Here is a 7,386-nt window from a genome sequence, read left to right on the forward strand (position 1 = left end):
AGAACATATACTTTACCTGTGCACTGAGTTGTTGTTGACTGATCTCCTCAGACGCCCGGGCTGCAATGGCGGAAATCTCAAAACGGCCACAAGATGGCGCCGTAAATCGGCGAATCCGATATTACAAAACCGATACCCGATTATGGAAAAATGCTTAAATATCGGGAAAAATATCGGTAAACAGATATATCGGTCGATCACTACTTAATAACAACAGTGGCGGTTCCTCTCAAGCTTGGCACACCTTTATCAGCTGCCGTGACTAGAAAGTGATTGTAATCTAATTGTTCACGGTCCAACTGGCTTGTGACACGTACTTCTCCTGTGTTGGGGTTAATCCACCAGTGATATTGTATGTTAACTCTGCATTAGTCCCACTGTCTGCATCTGTGGCTACCACATCCAAAAACCTTGTCACTTGGCTGGTTCTCCTCAGCAAATTCACATACAAAGTGGATGAGACGACTGGGGAGTTGTCATTCATATCTGTCACTTGCTTCTTCAGGGAGTTTGTGCTTGACAGTACAGGGTTACCAGAATCCACTGCCACAATTTCAATCCTGTAGTCATTGATCCACTCATAGTCCAGTAGTGTAGTTGTCTAGAGAAGGTACTTCGTTTTGCGGTCATTACTGTTTTCACTAACTAAACGCAGCTGGAATGGGACGTCCCTAGTGACCATGCAGGTCACAACTGCATTTTCACCCTCATCATGATCTGATACAGCCACCAGAGCCACAGCTGTGCCCACAGTCATGCTCTTCGATGTTTTAGCGACGCCATCTTAATGCTTCACAAGACCGATTCTCCGGATCCTGATCAGGGGTGCATTGTGCACGTCCTGATTTTGCTGAGTTAGATGCGTTCCTGGGTCAACATATTTTGGTGATCCTGAAACAACATTCCAGTCTGAAAATTTAGTCTTAACCCTATTCCTACCCCTAAACCTAACCCTACCCATAAGTTATCCCACAAATCAGAGGGAAATGATAGATGAATAACACTGATGTAGAAGCACCAATTCATGATTTTAAGCCTAAGCTTGACAATCTGTAAACTTGTCCCTCAAATCTGATTGGTTGATTTGAATGTTGTTCCAGGATCAACAAAAACGTTGACCCAGGAACATGATGTACTCAGCAAAATCAGGTTATGTGGTGCATTCTCATTCTGATCTTTCGCTGTGATAGTCACAAGGGCTTTGGAGAATTTCGATTGGGGACCGTCGTCTTTAGCTTGGATGTAGAATTTGAGCATGCTGATTTCTTCATAATCCACAGAGCCTTTCACACAAATGGTGCCTGTGTTGTGGTCAGTGCTTAGAAGAACTTGGACTACTGGTGATGCCTGATGGAGTTAGGTCACCTCTCCATTGGGCCCCATCTCTGGCCTTCACTTGTAGAACAGAATGACCCACTGGGCTGTTTTCTGGCAGATCACCATCGTAGTGTGACTTCTCAAATTTAGGTATATTGTCATTGGCATCTGTAATGGTGATCCTGAGCAGGGCATAACTCTGGCTGGATGGAGAGCCACCATCAACCACAAATATTAATATGTAATCAGCAATGCCGTTGCTTCCAAAATCTTTGTCAGTCTGCTACTCAGCTCAGCCATAGCAGTTTCTGGTTTCAAGCATGCCTGCACTTTGATTTCTTCTTCTTCTTCTTTTTGGCTTTTAAAAGAATATTTCACCGAAAAATAAAAAATCTGTCATCATATAGCTACTCATGCTCTTGTCATCCCAAACCTGTATGAATTCCTTCTGTGAACTTAAAAGAACATATTTTGAAGTGTTTTTTCCCCCATACACTGACACTAAGTCACTGTTTACACCTGGTATTAAGATGTGTTTTGGTCAGTAGGATCACAAGTGGACAATGCTAAATAAATACAGGTGTAAATGGGGTCTAAAACATTTTGAGCTTGTCCACTTTTCCAGAGGTAGTCGAAAACACATTTAACCAGATTGCTTCTGCAGTGTAGTCGAATGTGGTTGAATGTGTTCAAACTTTGAACAGCCACAAAAGACCACCTACTCTCCGCCTGCTGACCTAATGTGTAAACATTATGGGAAGCGCGATAGCCAGATGATTGAAGACGAAAAACATACCAAGCACAATGTTCTCTCACCATTCCTGATTTCTAACACACACTCACAATGTTTTGGTGTCAGAGCAGAAATGAAAGCTGATGCTTTCTGTATGTTTTTCCGTCATCTCTGTGCATGCTCATATGTAAATATTGTGCAAGCTTATTTTATCCATTAGATCAAAAGATCTGGAAAAAAACATAGATTTACCAGCCCATAGACCCTCCCTTTGAAGAAATCAGGACAGAAGTGGTTGAAAGTGGACAAAAGAAACAGATTAAAATACCAGGTATAAATAGGTATGTGTCTGCCTCGTCTACTTGGAATCCAATCAACCAAAACTGATCTTAATACCAAGTGTAAACAGGGCCTGAAAGGGGTCCAATGACTTCAAGCAGGTTTGCAATGTATGAGTAAATAATGACAGAATTTTTGTGTTTTTTATTATTATTTTTTTTTATTGAGGTTGTACACCAAGCATCTCACTGTAAATATAGCATGTTGAAATATAGTAGTCAACAGGTGTTACAGCTACATTTATTTAATGTAAAAGATTGGATTGGATTAGAATGGTCCTCACCTACTGATCATGTACTGAGCTCTGGTTGTTTAATACCGTTACATCATGTAATCAGCAAGACAACAGAGAGAACTGCAAGATCAGTTTGCTCTACCTCCCTATACAACAAAAAAAATACTTTTATAATTAATAAATTATATAAAACAGTTAGTTCTGGCCCTTAATATTTGACAATTGTTTTGTTTTTGTTTGTTTTTTTGTTTTTTTTCAGAGTCCCCAAAAACGCTGTGTACATTCGGGTGCAGTTTAACTTTAAGGTCACCAGGTGTCTCTGTTTCGTCTGTTGCACATTCAGAATAATAATACTGTGGATAGTTTTTCCTAATCCATAAATGAATCCCACAGTGTCTGTTGTATAAGAGGGAGTGTAGTGGTCTTTGATTACACCATCTGGATTGAGTGTAGTAGGTTATGATATAATATCCATGTGAAACAAGCACAGAGATGGCACAGACACGTTTTCACAGAGCTATTGATCTTTTTTTTTTTTATTGGCAGTTGACATTTACAGTTCTATATATAGATTGTTTGCAGAATTAATCAATTAATTCTCATGAATGTATTGTAAAAATTCCATATTTCAAAACACATATACACAATCACTCTTACGTAGCCCACTGGAACATTTTCCCTGACATTTCCTATATGATCAATGACAGATTTATTCAGTAAAATCGTCACCTGATCAAACTATTTGAAATAAGACTTTTGTGTCAAGTTATAGATTTGGTAAAAATATATTATGCTGAAAACACAGATGCTGAACCTCTGGAGAAATTAAACAAATAGTTCACTCAGGTAAGTCGTGAAACTTTGGAACTATTTGTTCCATGGATCACAAAAGGATTCAATCTGAATGATCCAGTTTAACTCAATTCAATGATTCAATGATCCAGTCAGAGTGATTAACAGCTCACAGTTGGAGAAGATTATCAGTGAATAATGACTATATTTTGGCCTATTTCACAGTAGATATAAAGTCATAGGTTTACGACAACAACGGTGTGAGTAAATGAAGACGGAATTTTTATATTTTGGTGAACTTTGTGTGTTTTACTGTGTATTTTGTAAATCTACAGTTTAAGAGGGGTTTACCGTATTTGTGTAGGGTCTGTCTAAATCTTGACAAAATCTGATGCAGGACTGAACAAGGCGCATCTGCCTTTTTTATTCCACAAGATACTCCTTGATCTTTGCTGAACTTTCAGAGGAAGCCTCTCCACCCACTTCCTATTGCTCATAACTGTTGGTTTCCGTGGTACCAGGATTGCCGCGGTTTCCGTCTTGACTCAGTGAAATGAGGGGAATCTGTTATAAGAATTTAAAGTGTGTGAATAAGGCCCACCCACTCACCCCATATGGCCCAATCAGAAATAATCTTCCAGTGTAACTATGTTAGCATAAATTAGCATCCATTAGCATACCCAAAATGATTAGTCATGTAGGCGACATGCCGCGCGCGACTTAAAATACTTCACAGAAAAACGATTACTTGATTCTCCTCAAAGCAAAATGATTCCCACATACTCATTAGCGCCTTCAGTAGCCTCATTACTCTGTAAGCGCTTCCCTGAAAGCCCAAATCGTGCCATTTTTCACACAGAGAATTAACCTTGCCTTCGCACCCTGCTCCAGATGATTTAGTTTTTCTCTGTAATTTTCGAAAATGACCGTAAACACTAGACAGTGAAAGTGTCATTACTGGAGGGAGATGAGATTAGCAGTGTAATGCTTAGCGCTGGCAGAAGGACTGAAGTGGGGAAAAACCAAAGAGCTAATCCAGCACTAATGATATTAATAACTGTCCAATCACATTCATCGCCAGTGGCCACTTCATATTTCTGAGCGACATCATCACCATTCTTGTCCCCTCTATTGCAGGCTAAATGTGGCGAGCATGTGAGCTGTCAGTCATATGGCCGGTCTATATATGGCAAAGGGTGTTTCATTAGTCAGTGTGTATCGAGGCAAAAATGACTGAAATGTTTCGCTTGCCAACTGCTGAGAATTTTTGTCACCCTCTGATTTGCCTCCTTTTCCGCTTTTAACCCTCTAGGCATCTCATCTCCCACTCTCTCTTCACCCTCCCCTCTCTCTTTATGCATAATCCTTTTTTAAGGCTGCATCCATACAGCTCTCAACAGATGAATGTTATTTATAGACTCCCTATCAAACCTCATAGTGCACACTTATTTACATAGTCTTCAGAAAACAGATAACCTCAATTAAATATAATTAAGACCACTTTAATGACAATATGGGTTCAAGCAATCAAACATTTAAACATTAATTCTTTCTTTTTTATTTTTTGCTAATATATATATATATCTTTCTTCTTGTAATTCTTTGCTCTTAGAATTTAAAAAAAAAAAAAAAATAGGGAAAAATAAGGAAAAATTGCAGGAATTTCTGCCCACCACTCAGTTTGTATCATGTAGGAAATAAAATAAAGCAGTGCAGTATATACAGCTTAAGCATTAGCACATTATGCAAGCACAAATATGCTCCTCAGACTAATACCAAAACCATTAATGTTAATGTAATTTCTAATCATGTTCTTTTACTGTTATAACCGAAAAGCGTTATACAATAATATATAAATATGTATAAACATATTTTTGGAACCAATTTTTAATTGGAAAAGTCTGTTCTGTAGATAAATAAATAAATAAATAAAATAATGAGTTGTTAACAATATCTAGTGATGGCCGACTTCGGAGCGTTACGAATCTTTTGTGCCGAATCAGTGATTCGGATCGCGTGTCAAACCACCAAACTGCTGAAATCATGTGACTATGGTGCTCCGAACCACTGATTCGATTTGTAAAGCTCCGAAGCTTCATGAAGCAGTGTTTTGAAATCGGTCATCACTAGATATTGTTAAAAAGTCATTATTTTGTTTTTTTGGTGCACAAAAATATTCTTGTTGCTTTATAATATTAAGATTCAACCACTGAACTCACATGAACTGATTTAAATATGTTTTTTAGTATGGATCTTGAAAGAGTAAGTACCATTGCTGGTGAGGAAGGCCTCTGAGCCATCAGATTTAATCAAAAATATCAAATAAAAAGATGAACGAAGGTCTTACGGGTGTAGAACGTCATGAGGGTGAGTAATAAATGACATTATTTTCATTTTTGGATGAACTAGCCCTTTAAAGTGACAGTATCGCTGCTATATGCTGCTGCCTGTATTTTTAATCAAACAACAAAGGACAAAAAAATCTCACTGTTCTTGACTGAATAACTTTTGTAACTTTAATAATGATTGTTCTATATTTAATTCTTACAGTGGAAAACAATAACTATTTTATTTATTTATCACTTTTTTGCAGGTTTGGCCAGTGAAAATTTGAATTACTGACCTGACCAGTAGAAAAAAATCCTTAGATTTCAGCCCTGCAAAATTTTTAATAATTCTCATGAAATGCGGTTTCCGTTTGGAAGTTGCTTTGGGATCATTTGAGTCCTTCAGCTTGGGTCACTGGGTTTTGTTGCAATGGATATCGGATGTATTGACCTAATTGAATAATTAGACAAACCAAGGGACATGGATTATTTGTAACTAAGGCCAGACCTTGTCCTTATAAGCCACCTAGGGCACACTACACACAAGAATGTGCTGTTAAACAAACTCCATTATTTAATCTTCGGACTGTAAGAGGTATGAAATATGACAAATATTTTGCAGATTAGTTATCCTCTGTTTTTCCTGCCAGGTGATTGTATGTGGGAATCGAGCCGCACTAGTGTACACATGTTTACATGTATGAGTCGAGCAGATGGGTTGAGTCAGTGCTGCCGTCAGTGTGATGGAGAGCGGGGTGGGATAAAAACTGAGTTCCACCTGAGCTCTTAAGACTTTTCAAACTAATTGCATTACACTATCCTTTGACTGGATGAAAACAGCACCCTGTCCATTAATGTCACCCCTCCCACAGAACAACTGCGAAACCTAATTAGACTTTCACTCAATCATGACGCCTGTTTCATAACTACGGAGAAAAAAATTCCATGCAGTATGATCACATTTTGCAAGCACACATACACATGCTTCCTCTTTATTATCTTACATTGTTTTCCAGTATCTATACTGTCAAATTCTATACACTACCGTTCAAAAGTTTGGGATCGTTTTTTAAATGTTTCTTGCTGATGCTTATCAAGGATTCATTTATTTGATCAAAAATACTGTAAATAGTAATATTGTGAAGTATGCAATTTAAAATTACATTACTGTCACATTTGATGAATTATTACATCCTTGCTGAATAACATTTTTTCCTAAAGTTCACATGAAACATACATGCGATTCCAAATCCTTTTTACTTTGCACTTTATAAAGAAGGCTGATGACCCATTGTTCTCATAAGGTACTTGTTGCAAAAAAAAGTTTAAAGTTCAACTTTGTGAAGACCGCCAAAAGCATTTTTCATACAACTCCTATTTGCGTCACAGTATGCATGACTGCAAACCAAGTATGAATATCAAATATTACTTTAAGGAGCATTTAAATCAATCATATACCCACACACAGAGCATGTGAGCACATACACAACCTCAAAATTCAGGTTGGCATAAGCAGTGGATTTTTTAAATGGCATTTCCAATTGAGCACTGCATGTTTAAATCCCTACAAAGTGTATTGAGTATTCTCCAGTCATGTTATCTGATTAGACATGTTTGATTTATGGCTGGAAACTCTCAAGGAA

The 7,386-nt window shown here is 37.8% G+C and overlaps 1 pseudogene; it reads right to left on the minus strand.

Moving 5' to 3' along the window:
* Positions 1-200: 200 nt before the first annotated feature.
* On the minus strand, positions 201-4,777 carry LOC125280816 (annotated as a pseudogene).
* Positions 4,778-7,386: the final 2,609 nt, after the last annotated feature.

The sequence above is a fragment of the Megalobrama amblycephala genome, linkage group LG13 (assembly GCF_018812025.1).
Source record: "Megalobrama amblycephala isolate DHTTF-2021 linkage group LG13, ASM1881202v1, whole genome shotgun sequence".
NCBI lineage: Eukaryota > Metazoa > Chordata > Actinopteri > Cypriniformes > Xenocyprididae > Megalobrama > Megalobrama amblycephala.